This window comes from Periplaneta americana, chromosome 10 (assembly GCF_040183065.1).
Source record: "Periplaneta americana isolate PAMFEO1 chromosome 10, P.americana_PAMFEO1_priV1, whole genome shotgun sequence".
Classification (NCBI taxonomy): domain Eukaryota; kingdom Metazoa; phylum Arthropoda; class Insecta; order Blattodea; family Blattidae; genus Periplaneta; species Periplaneta americana.
In genome coordinates this window covers 47,656,985-47,676,146 of record NC_091126.1, presented here as the reverse complement: position 1 = coordinate 47,676,146, position 19,162 = coordinate 47,656,985, and the positions used below count along the sequence as shown (strand labels likewise).

Genomic DNA, 19,162 nt, shown 5'->3' with positions numbered 1-19,162 from the left:
TAAAAATAAATCAATTAATTAATGAAAAAAATAATTTAAATTGTAGAAAACATCATCGTAGTATATCAGTCTTTATCACTGTAATGGATTTTAAACAGCTTATGACGTCTAGTTTTGGATCATGAATAGAACGTCAACTTCAGCACAAACAAAATGCTGCGATACGCGTCAAATATGACGTTGCGTCAATATAGTCAATGAACAGCTAACCTTATTCCCGTACGCCCTGGGACAAAATACGGTCCCTATTAATGACAGAACAGTTTTATAGGATTATCACCACTTCATTGAAGCCAATTCCAAATCCCAAAAATATAATACGATACAACTTTGTAATTAGACTTTTGGATAATCCGCCGCGTCCTAGAACTTGACATTTCCAACGTTTCGGAACTACATACAGTTCCCATCATCAGGGAAAGATCAGAGAAGTCGCCTACTCTGCTGGGGTCGTTACACCAGGCTAATCCGGACGACTGACGTAGTTTCGAAACTTTGAAAATGTCAAGTTCAAGGATACGGCGGATTACCCAAAAGTCTAATTCCAATCGCAATCACTGTGAAAGCCAAAAAAATCTCATATACGATGCAACTCATCCCTAAATATTGGGTAGGCCTATATTCATAGTGATTCACGAGGATTTGCTGTCAATTACGGAGCTTATTTCCGAAGACATTCTGAGCAGAAAAATGTCATATAACATGTGTCCTAATCTCAATATTTTCAGAGTTACACTAATTTGAAGCTGTTAGTAAAATACTATTTTTCTTTAGTTTTAAGAATAGAAGAATATCACAAATTGAGATTGAACCATTCAGATGTAGGCCTATCATTCCTTTAACTGGCAAGTGTTCTGAAGCTGAAAAGCGTTGTTAATTGCTTTGTACAGATTTTGTTTTTCAATTTTTAACTGAAAATTACATTATTCTTACGCACTTATCACAAAAATTTTTACAACTCATATGACTTTAGGAACTTGACTCTTTACAATTTCATTATGCATCCTAATGTACAGTAGTAGCAAAAAATACTGGACCGACCCTTGTAGCTGATTTCAGAGCCTTGTTCACTCCAGAGCACGATAGACTGGTAACTAAGACCTTCGTGGTTCGAATTCTGCCTGGGAAGGAAACTTTTTTCTTGTTCCTTATTCAAATTTATTCCCAATACTTTTCGATTGCAGCGATATTTTACTACTTAATTAACTTATTATTCCCAGAACACGAATTTTACCAGCAATCGAAAAGTATTGGGAATAAATTTGAATAAGGAACAAAAAAAAAGTTTCCTTCCCAAGCAGGATTCGAACCACGAAAGTCTTAGTTACCAGTCTATTGTGCTCTGGAGTGAACAAGGCTCTGAAATCAGCTACAAGAGTCGGTCCGGTTGTTTTGCCACTACTGTACAGTCTTGAAGAATTTACAAGAGTGGCGTGATTTGTAACCTTCGTTGTGATAAACGCGTAAGAAAAATGTAATTTTGTAGTTAAAAATCGAAAAAAAAAAAAATTCTGTAGTAAGGAACTATGAAATTCACAACACATTTTTAGATTCAGAATAGTAGCTAATTAAAGGAATAATACTCCTGAACAGTTCATTCTTTATCTATAATATTCTTTTACCCTTAAAGCCAAAGAATAATGGTGTTTTACGAAAAATTTCAAATTAATGTAACTCTGTAAATATTGAGATTAGGACAAATGTTTATATGACTTTCTTTCGCTCAGAATGTCTTCGGAAATAAGCTCCGTAAATGACGGTAAATCCTCGTGAATCACCCTGTATTTCAAGATATAACAACCCCTCGAATTACAGTTAAGTAGACTTTAGGTTAGTACTCAACATAATCTGGCAATCCCGATTTTTTGTCATATTATAGGGCTAGATACATACACTTTTATTCTAGTAACAAAAAAACAATTTTTACCAAAATGGCAGTCAGACGGTAATTTACTTCAAGTCTTTAATTGAATATGAGGACTATCTTCTTTACGTAAATCTATGATACAGTACATTCCTCCTAGACTTACTTTTCTTTTAAAGGAAGTCATACTAAATTTATTATTATTAAAATCATACCATACTCTCAGTTCTGAATTCTCGTACTTCCGAAAGAATGGAAAGCACAGAAACCGCTTCATTTTCTATGACGGCAAGAGAACATTTCTCTGTTACTTCCACAGTTACTGTGAGACTAGAATCTTCCTTGAAATTGTACAACCATATATATATTAACCCTATACAAAATACTACTGGAGAGACGGAAATTTACCTCAAAGCAGTGAGGGCACACCTATAAATATCTCGTCCAAATGGCACTTCGAAGAAAGAGCATCGAGGAAGCTTGCATTGTGGGTACACTCACGCCCAGTTCAAGGTCAAGCTTCAAATTGTCGAAGTATTGTTTCCTGCTGTCATATGCACGTGTACATTTAACAACAGGAAAAGGATATTTGGTCGTTGCAGATCCTGACCGTGACCTCAGCCTTAATGTACCTAAATTTAAACATTTCTACATAGTTCAAATTTGATCAATGCCCTCCGATTAGTGTCGAGGTTAAACGTATTTTAGACCATTCCATTTTTTACAAAGCCAGGGTTTTTCTAAGTCTCAGCCGGACACACTCTCTACATCTGCTGGTTTGATATTCCTTCTAGCATCCTTATATAACCTATAAAGCACATATCATACATAAATCAAAGCGAACTTCAGTGTTTCGATGTCCACGTGAATGTCACCCTTGCTGCTTGCATTGAATATAAATTTCTTATGCAGACACATCACTCATGTCTGTATAATTTCAGCAACAACCTATAACATCTTTGTCGCTGTCATGTTGCCGCTTCCATGAACATAAATTGACTGGAAAAAACTTATTTTTTACATAAGAAAAAGAGAGCGATTGTGTCAGGATACTGAGTGTCTTTTACGTTAAATGCTGACAGAGGATGCTATTTGAAACAAAACTAATGTATTTTTATTCATCCAATGTCTTTGTTTGCAATTTAATTTCCTTAACATGCATATATTCAGTTCAAGTAGCATACTCGCATATTTTAAAGACTGTTCTCTTTCTCTCGCTCTCTGCTGTGCTTCTAGCTGCTGTTTTACGTTAAGATAGACTCTACCCCACCCTCTGGCAAAGGTATACTTTCTAGTAATCTAGAAGTAGCTCTGTAGTACTGGTGACAGACTACAATCGCTAATCGCGATTAGCATTATCGCGATTAGCTCCGATCGCGATTACCGAAAATATGGTGACACACTAGGTCATGCTTGGTCCTTTCTGGTCAACAGGTGACTTACCATAGATGAAACAATTTTCTCTATGTACATACGTAAATGTTTGTTTCCCTCCTGGACAACATCTAAAGTTTATACAGGGACATCATATTATTTTTACTAACATTTTTAATATTAACCTGTCTATACCTTTAGACAACCGGAAACACCGCTTGCTCCCCCCTCCAAGACTGGAGTTCGATGATACTGGCGTAAAACACAAATCACTCTACTAGGTATAGGAAGGAAGAAAAGTAGTTCATCCATTTACGTAAACTAGGAAATATCGCGATTTTGAGTTTGATAATTTTCATTAGGTTTTTCTTTAATCAAAGTACAGTACTGTATTAAGAATAAGTGTTTTTACTCACGAAGTGAGTTATCCATGCGAACGTATTCATTATGCAGTGTATATTATACTGTCTACAGCACATTAGCGTACAATATAGAGAAAGAAGTTAAATTGAAAAATAATCATAATATGAATATTTAAACACAATTTTGAAAATGGTGGCCGTTCATTTCGATACAGGCTTCAGTTCTTTTGTGCATATTATTGCACTATAGACTATTGCATCTAATTCCAATTGCCAGTTTCGTCCTTCGTACTAGTAACTCATGTTGAAATAATTCTGTACCTACTCTACATACTGTAAATTCAATCTTCACTTCTGCCCGACCCGAAAATATAAAATTACTCAGACATGCTATCTACTGTCCATCCAAGTGGTTATGCCGCAGGATTGTAGAAAGGGAGGAAATCATGTGACAGTTAATTACTTAACGAGGCCCTTTTATTTAAGTTAAATTAAACAGCTGTATAATATTACGTAAACTTCCAATTCCTAAGGTAAATGTTTTCAGAAAAGAGCTAAGACAGCCCAGCTATTACAGAGGGGCGAGCAGAAGCAGGTGGGGGAAATCGGGATGCGACGTAGGCAAACGGACAGTACCTGTGCGAAAATATGATTCAATATTGAAAGCTCTTTCGTCACTGGAAAATGCGAACATATTTCTGGAACGTACTATACTCAGTAACTCAGTACTGCTTACTACCTGCGGTCTTGGCTCTCTGTGGAGTTGGAACTTTCTTAGTAGAAGGGGTGAGAGTGAAGTACATTCAAAAACTCAGGTACAATAAAAATTGAAGTAAAAATAAAATGATGTCCCTGTACTTTCTTTTGATGTTTGTTCATTGGTTTTTTTTTTTGTTTCTTGCAGCTTGATATGGGAATTTATTTGTTAAAATTGTTATATGATTTATAATGTAAACTGATAAAATTTATATCATTACTATTTATATTATTTTGAAAAGAGATTTTATAACCTATAAAATTTGTATCATGCCAAAAATTTATATTATTTTGTAATAAAACATATTTTTAAAATCAACCTTAACCTCAACGATAGCGTCGTAATGGAGACTGAAATTTGAAAATCTGAAAAAGAAACCAGTTCCAGTTTGTAATCCATTATTTATTGAAATGAAACATCTTTCAGCAGCCTTCTATTGCTCTCTCTCTCTCTTTCTCTCTCTAATATGAATAATTCGTCTGTCATTTGTTAATATATTTCTTTTTACTTTTCTCACATCTGCATTAAATTTCTCCACTAATAGTAGCCAAAATCATTTTCTAGCCATTCATTTTCGTTTCTATTTCATATAATACAATGGAAGGGGTAACAAAATTCCATAGCAGAAGCTATCACGACTTCCTAAATAATATAAATAAAGGTGATTCGAAACCAAAGATTACTAAAATGTTACTTTCGTCCACTGGGCCGTGCCTCAGCGCGATTATCTAGTTCTGGAAACAGGATTTAGCTCCTGATCGCGATCAGAACGGTGACACACTACAAACACGATCATGATTAGGTCGATAATCGCGATTAGTGACTGTAGTCTGTCACCAGTATAATGGAGTTTCCCCTAACGAATAGCAGATGTGAGAAATATGGAAACGGACAAATGTATAATAATCTATTTTTTCCCTTTAGTCTATCACTCCTCACATTCTCTGTATGTATTGGGTTGACGCAAAAGTTCACAGCGTTTTCTTCTTTGTAACAAAAGCTTTCATTTGAGATGAATGTGAAACAGAAATTAATAAGTAATATACAATTTTCCTACATTGTCTATGATTCTGCCAACGCTGGGGTAGTTTTAGTTTCCCCGTCTGAAAAAAATTCTGCTGGTTTGGAGTTAAAGAACTCGTCAAGACAAAAATGTAAAGCATTTTGGTTGTAAAATAAGTCCCCTTGAAGATTATTAAAGAGAGAAAGGAAAATGTGAAAAACTGATGGAGCAAGATAGGGAGAATATGAGGGTTGTGGACTCCCCTCCAAACCAAGCTCCTAGATAGCTTTCATCATGTCAGCGGAGTACAGACGTGCATTATAGTGTTACAGCAGTACTTAATGCAGTTTTCCTGGTCGTTTTACTTCAATTGTAGCCATTAGGCGTCTGAGTTTTTTTTTTTTGGCAATAAATGTCACCAGTTACGGTTATATTCCTGGGAAGCAATTCGTAGTACACGCCTTCTTTATTTCACCAGATTCATGATATCATATGGGAATGCACCAACTTTTGTATGGGGTCTTGTGTAAAGAAATGACAAAATCATTTTCTTGCACTGATTTCTACAATGACATTATCCCCGTACACGGCACAAAAGTTTCGAGCCGAATCCACTGCCTTTGCTCCTCTATTAAACTCGGAATTGTTCGTTTTTCCACTTGATACTCCATGTTCTTTAGCCCACAAATTTGTGTATGTATATACGTATATATAAAACACAATTTCATAAAAAGTTTTATTGAAAGAGATACAGCAATTGTTGAGCTATATTTCAACATATTCCCTATCAGAATTAAGACATTTGTCATACCGTGGAATCAACTTTTGTATCCCTGTGTTGTAGAAGTCTGCCGTCTGGGATCTGAACCAGTGTGTGACAGCCGTCTGCAGTTCTCTGTCGAATACCATGATATGACAAATGTCTCAATTCCATTGGGGAATATGTTGAAAAAATAGATCAACAATTTTATCTGTTCCAATTAATTTGTCGAATGAAATTGTAAACGAACCCAGGGAAACTTATTTTTTACGGCCTTCGTAATTGCGCTTGAGTGGCCAAAATTTGTACACGGACATCATTTTATTTTTACTTCAATTTTTATTGTACCTGAGTTTTTTAATGTGCTTCACTTCCACCCCCTCTACTAGTAAACGTCCAACTGTTCTCCTCACAGAAACAAGCGTATATAGTCAAAGTCGCCTTAAGGTCGTAGTAAACACAAACAGTATTGAGTTAGTGAGTATAGTGCGTTCCAGAAATATGTTCGCGTTTTCCAGTGACGAAAGAGCTTTCAATATTGAATCATATTTTCGCACAGGTACTGTCGTCCGTTTGCCTACGTCGCATTCTGATTTCCCTCACCTGCAACTGTTTAAAATAACTTAAATAAAAGTAATTAACTGGCACGTGATTTCCCCCCTTTCTACGATCCTGCGACATAACCACTTGGACGGACAGTAGATAGCATATCTGAGTAATGTTATCTGTGTGGGTAGGACAGAGGTGAAGATTGAATTTACAGTACGTAAGGTACTTTTTTATATAATAGGTATAGAATTATTTCAACATGAATTACTAGTGCGAAGGACGAAACTGATAATTGGAATTAGATGCAATATTCTATAGTGCGATAATATGCACAAAAGAACTGAAGCCTGTATCTAAATGAACGGCCACCATTAAAAAAAAAGTGTTTAAATATCCATATTATGATTATTTTTCAATTTAATTTCATTCTCTATATTGTACGCTAATGTACTGTAGATAGTATAATATACACTGCATAACGAATACGTTCGCATGGATAACTGAGTTCGTGAATAAAAACACTTATTGTTAATACTGTACTGTATTTTGATTAAACAAGAATCTAATTAAATTTATCAAACTCAAAATTACGATATCTCCTAGTTTACGTAAATGGATGAACAACTTTTCTTCCCTCCTATACTTAGTAAAGTTATTTGTTTGTATTTTACGCCAGAATCATCGAACTTTAATCGTGGAAGGGGGTAGCAAACGGTGTTTCCGGCTCTGAACCATTAATCCAAAGGTATAGCCAGGTTAATATAAAAAATGTTAGTAAAAATAAAATGATGTCCCTGTACATGCACTTTTTGTGACATTATTAACACGGCGGAAGAAAAAACCATTAACTTTTTTCATCTGTCTCCATGATAATGTTTGCTTGTAAGAAGTCCAATCACAAGCCTTTACAGAGGAGCGAGCAGTAACGGGAGGAAGAAACCGAGATGCGACGTAACAACTCGGATGGAGAGCATGTGCATGTGCGTCGTTTAATTGGTAACCTAAAGAAGTCGGATTCCATTTTCATAATTGAATTATCACCCTTACATTGGGACTCACGTCTTCATCTCAGTGTTCACTTCGGCTATGTTGAAATCCATGCTTTGCTCCATGCTGACACATATGATCAAGAAACTTCGAAACTTATGTCCCTTTATTAGTTCATATACTTCTGATTGAGGTTCTGGCTGACGGTACATCTCACTTGATATGTATCAGAGAAAGAGCAATTGCTGCATACATCGCATGTCTGGTTAGTGAAATACAGTATGTTACTAGTGTCCACATCTGTGGAGTAACGGTTAGCACGTCTGGCCGCGAAACCAGGTGGCCCGGGTTCGATTGCCGGTTGGGGAAAGTTACCTGGTTGAGGTTTTTCCGGGGTTTTCCCCTCAACCCAACATGAGCAAATGCTGGGTAACTTTCGGTGTTGGACCCCGGACTCATTTCACGCGCATTATCACCTTCATCTCATTCAGATGCTAAATAATCTAAGATATGTTAAAGCGTCGTAAAACAACCTACTAAAATAAAATAAAAAATGTTACTAGTCAGCGAAGTATGTAACGGAGGGGGAAAAGAACTGGCGACCCTATCCCATTAGCTCCTGGCTTAATTGTCTCATGAAGGACTCCTTATTGGTTCCACTTATGATGAGGTTTCAACTAATCTTCGTACTGTTTACCAACATACATTAGTTCATAATTCTCACACAAATAAAAACTATGCATGAAATGTCAGCCTGCTTTATTCATGTTCATGATTTCATGGCCGTCTAAACCGGCCATACAATTAACAAAGCTGTTAGAAACAGTTGAATGACGAATCTCATTATGATGAGTACTACATGAAACTTAAGAATAATAAGGGATAAAATGTAGATATGAATGTTAAATGTATTACTTATTTGTGTTACGTTTAATATTTAAGTAATGAAAGATTGAGTTAATGCATTAATTTCTTACTGAATGAAGTTTGTACAGTTGTCAAAAAAAAAAAAAAGTGATCGCACTCGTGAACAGCGAATATTTTCAAAGTCCACTTCGGGTCGCGGCGATGTTACACGATGCATGTGCTTGTACAGGGACATCACTTTATTTTTACTTGCATTTTTATTGTACCTGCGTTTCTGAATGTACTTGACTCCCAGTCCTTGCAGTAATGTTCTTGCTCCCGTCAGCCACGCAAACTTACGGCCGCTGTTGCATTCGAAGTCTGCTAGCAGTGAAGTAAACAGTACAGAGTATAGTGTGTTTCAGAAATATGGTTGCGTTTTCCATAGAATAAAGCGTCTCTATTATTGAAGCTTATTTTCAGGGGCAGGTATTTATGGAGATTATTTTTATCATTTGTGTTTTTAATATTGGTGTCGGCGGAGATTGTTGGAGATTGATTTGTACTTTTGTTGGATATTAATGGAAATTTTGGAAAATACAATTTTTTGAAATTGGAATATTAACTCAGTATGAATATTACTTCCCAAGTAACATTAAAGGTTCATTGGATTCTGATAAAGGTGCGGTATGGCCAATAGACAATATTTGTTGGATTGAGACTGTATTTAACACATATTCATTAAAAACGAAAAAAAAAAAACCTGTAGCACTCAGATTAATACTTTCAAATTATTAGTGAAATGTTGAATTCTCCGTCTTTTGAGTTCACTAATGTAATGAGAACACCTGGAATACCATGTAATGTAGCCTACTTGAATGTGCAACAAATTCAAATAAAAAATGTCCGAAAAAGAACTCAGAATATGAAATTCGCTATAAAACGACACTATAATAATTGGCGAATGTGTCCATATTTCGCTATTAGAACTTCATTTCACGATTGTTTTATCAGCATATTATTAATCAGAATCACTTAATTCGTAAGGATTAGTAAAAATCTATTGTATATCTATTATGTCGTGATTTTCGCGATCTCCGTATAAATACCCGGCCTGCTTATTTCGCACAGGTACGGTTTGTAGCATGACTGAATAACTTTGAAGTGAAGATTAGAGTTACCGAAAGTACGGTAATATGCCATTATATAATGAATGAAACCTCCTGAAGAGTTGAGTTTGTGAAAAAAAAATGTTACTACTCTACTGTATTTTGATAAAATACCGTAAAAGTAATGATCAAACTGAAAATCCTAATATCGTATTTCCCTGTAACATAAATGGATACACTACTTTTCTCTCCTCCTATAGCTAGTAAAATGATTTGTATACATATTGCACTAGTAACACCAAACTCCTGTAATGGAAGGGGGTAACAGTGTTTCCGAGTATAGCGAGGTTAATGTTAAAAATGTTGGTAAAAATAAAGTGATGTCCCTGTACAAGCAGTTTCGGAACTATGAAAGTGTTCCATATCTGCACCTCGTAGACCAGCGGTAGAGTGCTTATTTAATGATTCAAAGGTTGTGGGTTCGGGCCTTCTTCAAGTTTCATTTTATTTTTTAATCGTTCTTTAGCGATGTAAATGACATTCAAATTATCATTTATATTCAGTTATCGTTCTTTGTGGATATAACGTTTTTTTATATTTTGTTATCGTTCTTTAGAGATATGAATAAAATTCAAGTCATCATTTGTATTCCGTTATCGTTTTATAACGATATGAATAATAATAATAATAATAATAATAATAATAATGATTATTGTATCTATAATGGGGTTAGCCCTATTTTACATATGTATGTTAGGGCTATAGTTTTATACACAAAAAAAGATAAGCATAAAGAGAAATAGAAAAGAAAATTAAATTAGCTTACGCGATGTAAACAAAACATAAACAATCCGTAAATTAGGCATTGCGATTGCAAAACAAATATCAGGTATCAATTTGAAACCTACAAAAACATTAACAACACACATACGTAACACTTCTATAACACAAATATGCAACTTTCCGTACCATACATAATAAATTAATACACAATAGTCACACAAACACAATCAAACTATAATTACGACATTGTGACGACATCAAGCATCCCATAACTGACTCCCATACATAACAAATCAAGCATCCGTTACAACACATACACTTCAACACAGCAACCACACTTTTAAAAGTTACAAATTTGGCTCAAAGAAGAATAAATAGGACACTGTTACTAATTACTATTCTTCACAATTTCTTAAATACATCTGTAATAAATCTGTGAAATTCCGATATGAATAATATTCACTTTTTTATATTCTGTTATCGTTCTTTAGCGATATAAATAATATTCAAGTTATCATTTATATTGTTTCCTTAATTAGCATTATAAAATAATATTCGAGTTATTTATATTGTTATTGTTCTTTCGCAATATAAATAATCTGTATTTTATATAAGTAATTATTATAACACAAATAAACATTTTTCTTTGTGAAATAGGTTATTTTATTTAGATAATTAAATACGTATTATATAATATATTATATTAATTAAACAAACCGATATTTATCATTTATATTCTGTTATCGTTCTTTAGTGATACTGTATAAATAATATTCAAGTTATTTATATTGTAATCGTTCTTCAGCGATATAAATAACATAAATTTAATATTAGGTTTGGAAAAATCCAGTTGCATAATACTGCTATTAGTTTTCTTTTTGTATTATTACATTATACTATCTTGAACTACAATAAAATGAAAAGGAGTAACGAGGAATTGAACCTGAGACGTTGACATCTAAATTCCGACGTTCGTCCGCAGAGCTACGAGGGCAAAAGTGTAGAAACATTTTCGGAAAAATTGGCCCAATCACACTCTAAGATTTTCTGATGATTCGTGGAAGCTAGTCCCGGATGCGGGGGGCAAAGGCTAATTGAGATTTCCCGGTCTCTGATCGGGTCAAACATCCTGATAGAACTAATATTTAACCCTTGCCGTGACTTTCGGTGAAGTAGTCCGGAGGGCCCAATTAGTCAAATCCACTCTCCTCATCTCCACGCTTGGGCCCCATAGAATCTAATAAGATGCGAAAGAGATAGTGGTGTGCGGAAAGCAACGGGATGTTACCGCATTTAGGCCTATCCTTCCCAAGGAAAACTGCAAACATGAACAAAGGAAGCTTTTAATAGAAGAAGAAGGATCTTCTGCGGACCTCTGAAAAAAGAACTAAGGAAGAGACTAGTGAAGTGCTTTGTGTGGAGTGTGGCATTGTATGGGGAAGGAACATGGACATTACGACGAAATGAAGAGAAACGAATTGAAGCATTTGAGATGTGGATGTGGTGAAAAACGGTGAGTGTGAAGTGGAGAGACAGAATAAGAAATAAAATTGTGTTTGAAAAAGTGAGTGAAGAAAGAATGATGCTGAAACTGATTAGAAAGAGAAAAAGGAATTGGTTGGGTCTCTGGTTGAAAAGAATAATAGACGACATTAGGATATGTGGATCATATGCAGAGACTAAGAGGAAGGCAGAAAATAGGAAAGATTGGAGATTGCTGGGTTTGCAATGAAAGACCTGTCCATGGGTAGAACACTTATGTATGTTCAGAATGCCTGGAATATCGTGTCTAAGAACAGTCGCTATTTGCAAAGACTATTCGATTCCATGCCCACTCGACTGCAAGATGATCGAGATAAGAGGAAGATAGACTAAATATTGAATTGTGGCTTTTTGTTTTGTTTTTTGAACGCTTAATTGTTTGAATGTTTTAAGGTCGAAGCCAGTAAATTTGTTTTTTTTATGCCACGAAAGATATTTTTATTGAGAATAACATCATTTTTTTTTTTCGATTTGCAGCCACAATATCATAATGATAAAGTCATGGCATAATATATTAATGAACCTGATGTTAATTACTAAAATAATCGTAAAAGAGAAAGGAGGCATTATGTATAGTTTGTCTCTAAAACAGAACAAAAAAGAACATAAAAAGCACGAGGTTGTAGTCGAACGCAGAACCTCACGAATAAGAGGCCGGAAAGCTACCATTACGCTATCTAATAACACACAGAATACTTCAATTATAACTGTAGATATCAGGCAACGTGGTCCAACAACATGTAACATCGCCTGTCTCCGAATTGTAGCGAAGATACCCGAAGGGCACTTTGTTTCAGGAGAGCGGCCACTTTTTCTTTTGACAACTGTACATTGAATATTTCATGTTCTTTGGCAGTGCGTAAAATGAATAGTAGTGCCTAAAGATATTACTTACTTTTTTACGCACTAGTGTTTTAAAAGCTCACTTTGGACATTGATAACAGAGGGTAAAATGTAACTTTACGCACTATCTTAGAAAAAAAATATATTGTTTAGATATAACACAATACGCTTATAATTGGACAGTATAGAATTTCACATTAATTTCGAAAAAAAAAAATGCAATAATAATGTTGTATTCCGCGTTTTATCACTAATTAGTTAATGTTAAAGCAATAATTTCATATAAATTGGAAAGGGAATTTTACGCAACAAAATAACAGTAGGGCCCTATATTACGTATTAGGTGTCAAAATAATTACAGTATAAAAGAGGTTTCGCTGATGCTTCTTTTTAGGAGCTACACTTTTTTCTTTAAGGTGCACATGATCGTTATTTTTTAAACAATGTTTAGACAGTATCTCGTTTCTCCTAATCTACTCACACATCACAAAATTTATACTTTGTTGGATACCTACGTAAAGACATCCACTAGCAAATTATTTAGCTTTGGAATGAAAATAATGTAACTGTCTACGTTCGACCCATCTTTACAACTGAATCCTGACAAAATTCCTAAAATAGCAACACCCTTGGCCTTAACACTAGCAAACAAAGCAACCTTTCAGATAGTACTTTTTCCTCTCTGCCAAGAGTCAATGATCGGGTTTGGAAAAAGGCTGATCTCCCAATCTCCTTTGGAATGTGTGTTTTTTCATTGTAGTTTCGGCTTATAAAAAAGAGTGGATATTAGATTCACAAGTTAAAGGTGTTTAAACGGTGCATTAAGCGTTTAAAAAAGTTATGAAGTAAAAATTTTTAATAATTTTCTCTCTTTTTTCGCCCAAATAATTTATGTCGCTCTGAGATGCATCTATCGGGAAAATTTGCGACAAAAATATTTTCATGTTCCCTATTGTTACAGACGTATCCGCAAAGAGAAGCAATTTTGTTTTTAATCAACAATCTGTCGCTTTTATCGCTAGTGCAAAATTATGTAGTCTACTTTTAATATAAGCATATTATTTCACGAAATTAACATTTGCATAGCTAACAGAGACCGATACTTGAACAAAAAAATTAACAAAGACTTCAGGCACGTAAGTATAACGATGAAAAGAATGTGAAAGCATCTAATCTAGTTAATGCCTTGTTTACAGTGTAGCCTATTTACTGCAATAGTTAAACACGTTGCCTGCTATTGCTGAAACTGCAATGTCGAGTCTTGCACAACTATTCACTGGCACATTCAAATCTATCCTTACATACAATCAATATGAAAAATATGTCTTATATGCAATTAGACATATTAGTACACTTAATTTTTCAGATTACAGTGCAAAGGTATCGTTCCAAATTCGAAATGCTTAAGACAAGTTTTCTTATCCTGTTTCATTTCGGACGTCCTCGATAACGAATTTTAAATGCCATTTTAATTATTACATCATTATAATTGAAACACATGGTCACAATTTCAATAATATAGGGACACTTGCTCTTGCCTACTAAAGCTAGGCAATGAATAGGATGTTAAGAAATACGACAGCATTCCTAATACTGTATATTACCTGAGAAGCTATCTGGGCCAAGGGTTCTTCAACCTGAATATCTTAAGACTTAACAACAATGAAATGTGAGAGTTTGTGTAGATTTTTAATACCAACATAGAATCCTTCGTTTTGTAAATAGCACCACCACCATCGTCCTCATATAAAATTCTGATTCTACTACATATTTTGAATAGATAAACATTTTATGTTGTTCACAGTTCTACGAGTACATTTATCACTGAATTTATCACTGAATTTCCTGTATTTAATGCCAATGTGATTTTCCGCATAAATATATCGTAATACTAATAGTAGTAATAATATTAATATAGGGTAATTACTTTAGTTTAGATGATGGCGCATTTTCGCGACGAAATTTATTCAGAACTCCTTAATTTTACTTTGAGATTATGTACAAACTAGTAAAATTGAGACGAAAGCAATAACTTTCATTTTATCTCATTACTTTTTCGAACTTTAAGTTGTATAATCTTGGGTATACTTCAGTGTGCGATATATTTAACGGGGAAAGACTGAAGTTTGTCTGTTTATTGTGTTCGTCACACATTAGTGTAGTGTCCAATCGTGGGGATCGTGTTGCATTTAATTTTATCCTCCGTCGGCGTACATTTCCGTTAATAATCGTGCCAAAGGTTAGGCTAAGTTTGGTTAGGTTAGATTAGGTTAGGTTAAGTTAGGTTAGTGTGTTAAATGAGGGGATAGCTAAGTGACAGGAGACAAGCGACTATAACAACGTTATAGTGGGTTAGTTAAGGGGATAGGTAAGTGACTTAAGACCGAGGACTGTGACAAGTTTATAGTTGTTTATTATTGCTTTCCGCTCAATTTCAGTACGAATCTTCGATCCAGCTACACAAAACGTACTGGAGGGAAAAAGTACTGAGTAATTAAAATACCCTGAAAATTGTAGCACTTTGCGCTGAAGACAGGATACGATCACTGCGAAAACTCTGAACTCTCCCAACCCGCCCAACATATCTCTGTTTTTTACACAACCGGCGGATGATTTTCTCACACATTTTCACACGAAATCACTTAACCCAGTTGTACCAACATTACGTTGCTCTACGTGGGAAAGCAGTCCTTTCTTCGGTCCAGGGTAAATCTATTTGTATACCTATACACTGCGGCCGGGTAGCTCAGTTGGTAGAGCAGCTGGCTACGGACTGGAAGGTCCGGGGTTCGATCCCAGGTGGTGACAGGATTTTTTCTCGTTACCAAACTTTCAGAACGGCCCCGAGGTTCACTCAGCCTCCTATTAAATTGAGTACCGGGTCTTTCCCGGGGGTAAAAGGCGGTCAGAGCGTGGTGCCGACCACACCACCTCATTCTAGTGCCGAGGTCATGGAAAGCATGGGGCTCTACCTCCATGCCCCCCAAGTGCCTTCATGGCATGTTACGGGGATACCTTTACCTTTTACCTTTTATACCTATACACTAAAAATCGTACTTGCAAGGCACAGTAGGAACCTGAACAAACTAAATCTCACCTGTCACTGACCTTCAACCTTACGAAATATAGCTTATTTATTTTTAAATATATATATATATATATATATATATATATATATGTATATATATATATATATATATATATATATATATATATATATATATATATATATATATATACTTGTAAAGTTATGTTATCTCTCAGTTTTATTTCATCATGAAATAACGCAACATAAATCAGATGTCAGTCCCGTCTATGGTGAGTAGCGAGATCGAAGATTCAATAATTTTAGTTATTTGTACGTATTCCTCACCCCACGAAGTCAAATCAAGAAGCTCTTAATACATTTAGTAGAGAAAACGTGCCGTGAGCCGTAACCTAAGGTATTTTTTTTTATTTTAGTAGGTTACTTTACGACGCTTTATCAACATCTTAGGTTATTTAGCGTCTGAATGAGATGAAGGTGATAACCCCGGTGAAATGAGTCCGGAATGCAGCACCAAAAGTTACCCAGCATTTGCTCATATTGTGTTGAGGGAAAACCTCAACCAGGTAACTTGCCCCGACCGGGAATCGAACCCGGGCCACCTGGTTTCGCGGCCAGATGCTCTAATCGTTACTCCACAGGTGTGGACCCTAAATTAAATAATAATAATAATAATAATAATAATAATAATAATAGTAATAATAATAATAAGGGAGAAAAGTAATCTTTTCATTATGAAGAACAGTTCTTCCGTTCTTTACTTCTTGATTATGAAAACTACATGCACTATTAATAACTAGCAAGACTTCTTCACCATGTGTTCAGCATTACACGAAGCCATAAAGAAGACATATTCGGGACAAAAGACAATAGAGTCAAACAAATAATTCTCCATTTCGTAGCCAGAAAATGAACCAGGTTTCGTTGGATTCACAAACCGATTTTGTCAAAGCAAATGTTACCAAAATTTTAATACGGTTTTAATACTCGCGTACACTGTTTCATACAACAGTACACTACAAAATCACAGACAATCATTAAACGAATTAAAAAAGGATAACGTTTCGTTAATGACGGAGTATATAACACAAAAAAACGCATACACACATTACTGCAAGCTGCTTCTTTCATATAAAACACAAGATTAATGCTAAAAAAATTACTGCAAGTTAACTATTTTAATCTAATCTCACGATATTCTTCATACGTATGACCGAAGTTGTATTCGCTTGTGATTAAAATCTAGAAGGATCTCATAAAGTGAGTAAATGAATTATTTATTACACCTCTAAAGTTACCTCAAATGTCGTAATATTTTCCCACAGCTGTTTCAACGCTGGTAGAGTGAATTCAGCTGTTCGCAGCTATACCAACATTAAAACGCATGTGGCATCCACAGCCACTCAACAGAGGCCAACATTCAAGTTAAGCAGGTGGTCAGTTCCCTTGATTCTATACTAACGAAAAATGCGTTAGCTTTTGAATCTCTTTAAAAAACAAATGACTTATAATGCACATAAAATTTAATAAAATAAAATAATATATTGTAAAGTTTATTAAAAACAGTATCTAAAGTATGTCTTGAAATTCTATTAACATGAAACTATGAATCAACCTCTTCGATTAATATGATTGTCACGTAACTAAATGCTGTCAAAAGTTTTCTCTTTATGAGAACAAATAAAGACACAAGATTGACCATGCCCCTGATCAGCACGGGTGTCCATTCAGAACAAGGTGTGAATGGAGAGAGAACCAGTCGCCTGACCTCAAACACTAATCAAGGAAGTGGAATGTTTGTCGTCCATGTTAACTCAGTCTCGTGCATTCATTTCAACTTATCGGTAAACACATTGCAATTGACACTTCCATCAGCGTTCGTTACCCTCTATCCGGAACTAAATACTGAAGTAACGGACTTCTGAAAGTTTATTGTTTGTCAATTTAATAGATTAAGTTTATGAGCACACCAATGTGGAGCTGTGCCTCATCCAACATTCAGCTTAAACATGTTGCCCCATGTTTCATCACTTTGTGCATTACTCACGTCTATTTTAAATTCAGCTGCTATTTATTAGCAACCTTTGAGAGACGATCTATGTTTTAAAACTACATATTGTAAAATACGTCGTGAATAATTTCTGTATCCTGGAAAACAATCCCGGTTACCGACCCTGCTTTGTTTTTTTTTTATTTTTGGCTACATGCTTATACTGTCATTGGAGTCTCCAGTCGCCCCCCTCCACCGCTACCCCAGTCTTCCTCGAACTTGAACTCGTCTAGGACTATAGCCCTACATATGGAATCCTCACCTTATCACGTTGCTTTGATGATATCAGGTTGCTGTAGATAGAACGTGTCCACTGCTCATGCACCGAGTGAATCACTTCACCACAAGGAATATCACGTCAGACTGCTAGCGTCTTGCTAACGATTGTACAATGCGCAGGTATGAAGCTAGACAAGGTATATTACGGGGGACGCAATTCACGTCATGTCGGCGCAAGCTGGCCTCTGGTGGTGGTATGGAGAAACGCTGCCAGAATGGCTAGCTTTCTGTCTGCCGCCTAGCACTACGTAAAACTATGTGCACCTGGACTACATTTTAAGCACTTTACGAGGGCTATTTTGTGTATGTTTTCGACGGGGAACTATTCGAAGGAGATTTCTAGACTTGTAAATTAATTTTTCTTTTTGTGCGATTATTAGCAACGTCACATAAAAGTGGGTCACTGAAAAACATGCTGGAGTCCAATAGTGTGTAGGTAGGGTGTCCAAGCGACCCGCAGTGTTCCCCGTAATTGGTAGCACGTGACGTGGGAGAGGTCGCGTATTGAGGAAATTTTGCAACTATCTGTTACTCTTTGCAAAGCATACAACTTATTAACGTAAGAAAATTGTATATGTCCAGAAACCCACTTTTATTGTAATATCGAATATGACTGCATTGCCTATGCAAATACAGAAATTTTATAGTGTAAAAGTAAACTTTATTTCTACTGATCATCGTCGTCGTGGCATCATAAGCATAATCATCATCATCTTCATCATCATCATCATCATCATCATCATCATCATGGCTTTTGTTCCATTTCATTCTCACTAATGTAACTTTGACGTAATATTCAAAAGTAACGGAGCTCTCTGAGTATGTAGTCAGCACGGTGTAAGGAGTAAGGCAACATAAAAGAAACACAAAATACTGTACATAATTTCAGTCCATGTGGAAAGGAAATAATTTCTATTTATCCACAGCGAATCAAACCTGTTTCCACTTTAATTGTCGCTGGAATCGCTATCAACCCATATTGGCTGACAAGGATCATATTCTGTATTT

The 19,162-nt window shown here is 35.4% G+C and overlaps 1 protein-coding gene across 1 annotated transcript in view; it reads right to left on the bottom strand.

Moving 5' to 3' along the window:
• The window catches only part of LOC138707655 (uncharacterized), a 133,775-nt gene extending 115,438 nt beyond the window's left edge, over positions 1-18,337 (bottom strand). The window contains exon 1 of the mRNA XM_069837364.1: positions 18,138-18,337. The gene's annotated coding sequence lies outside the window, so the exon portion shown is untranslated. The remainder of the gene's footprint in view (positions 1-18,137) is intronic.
• Positions 18,338-19,162: the final 825 nt, after the last annotated feature.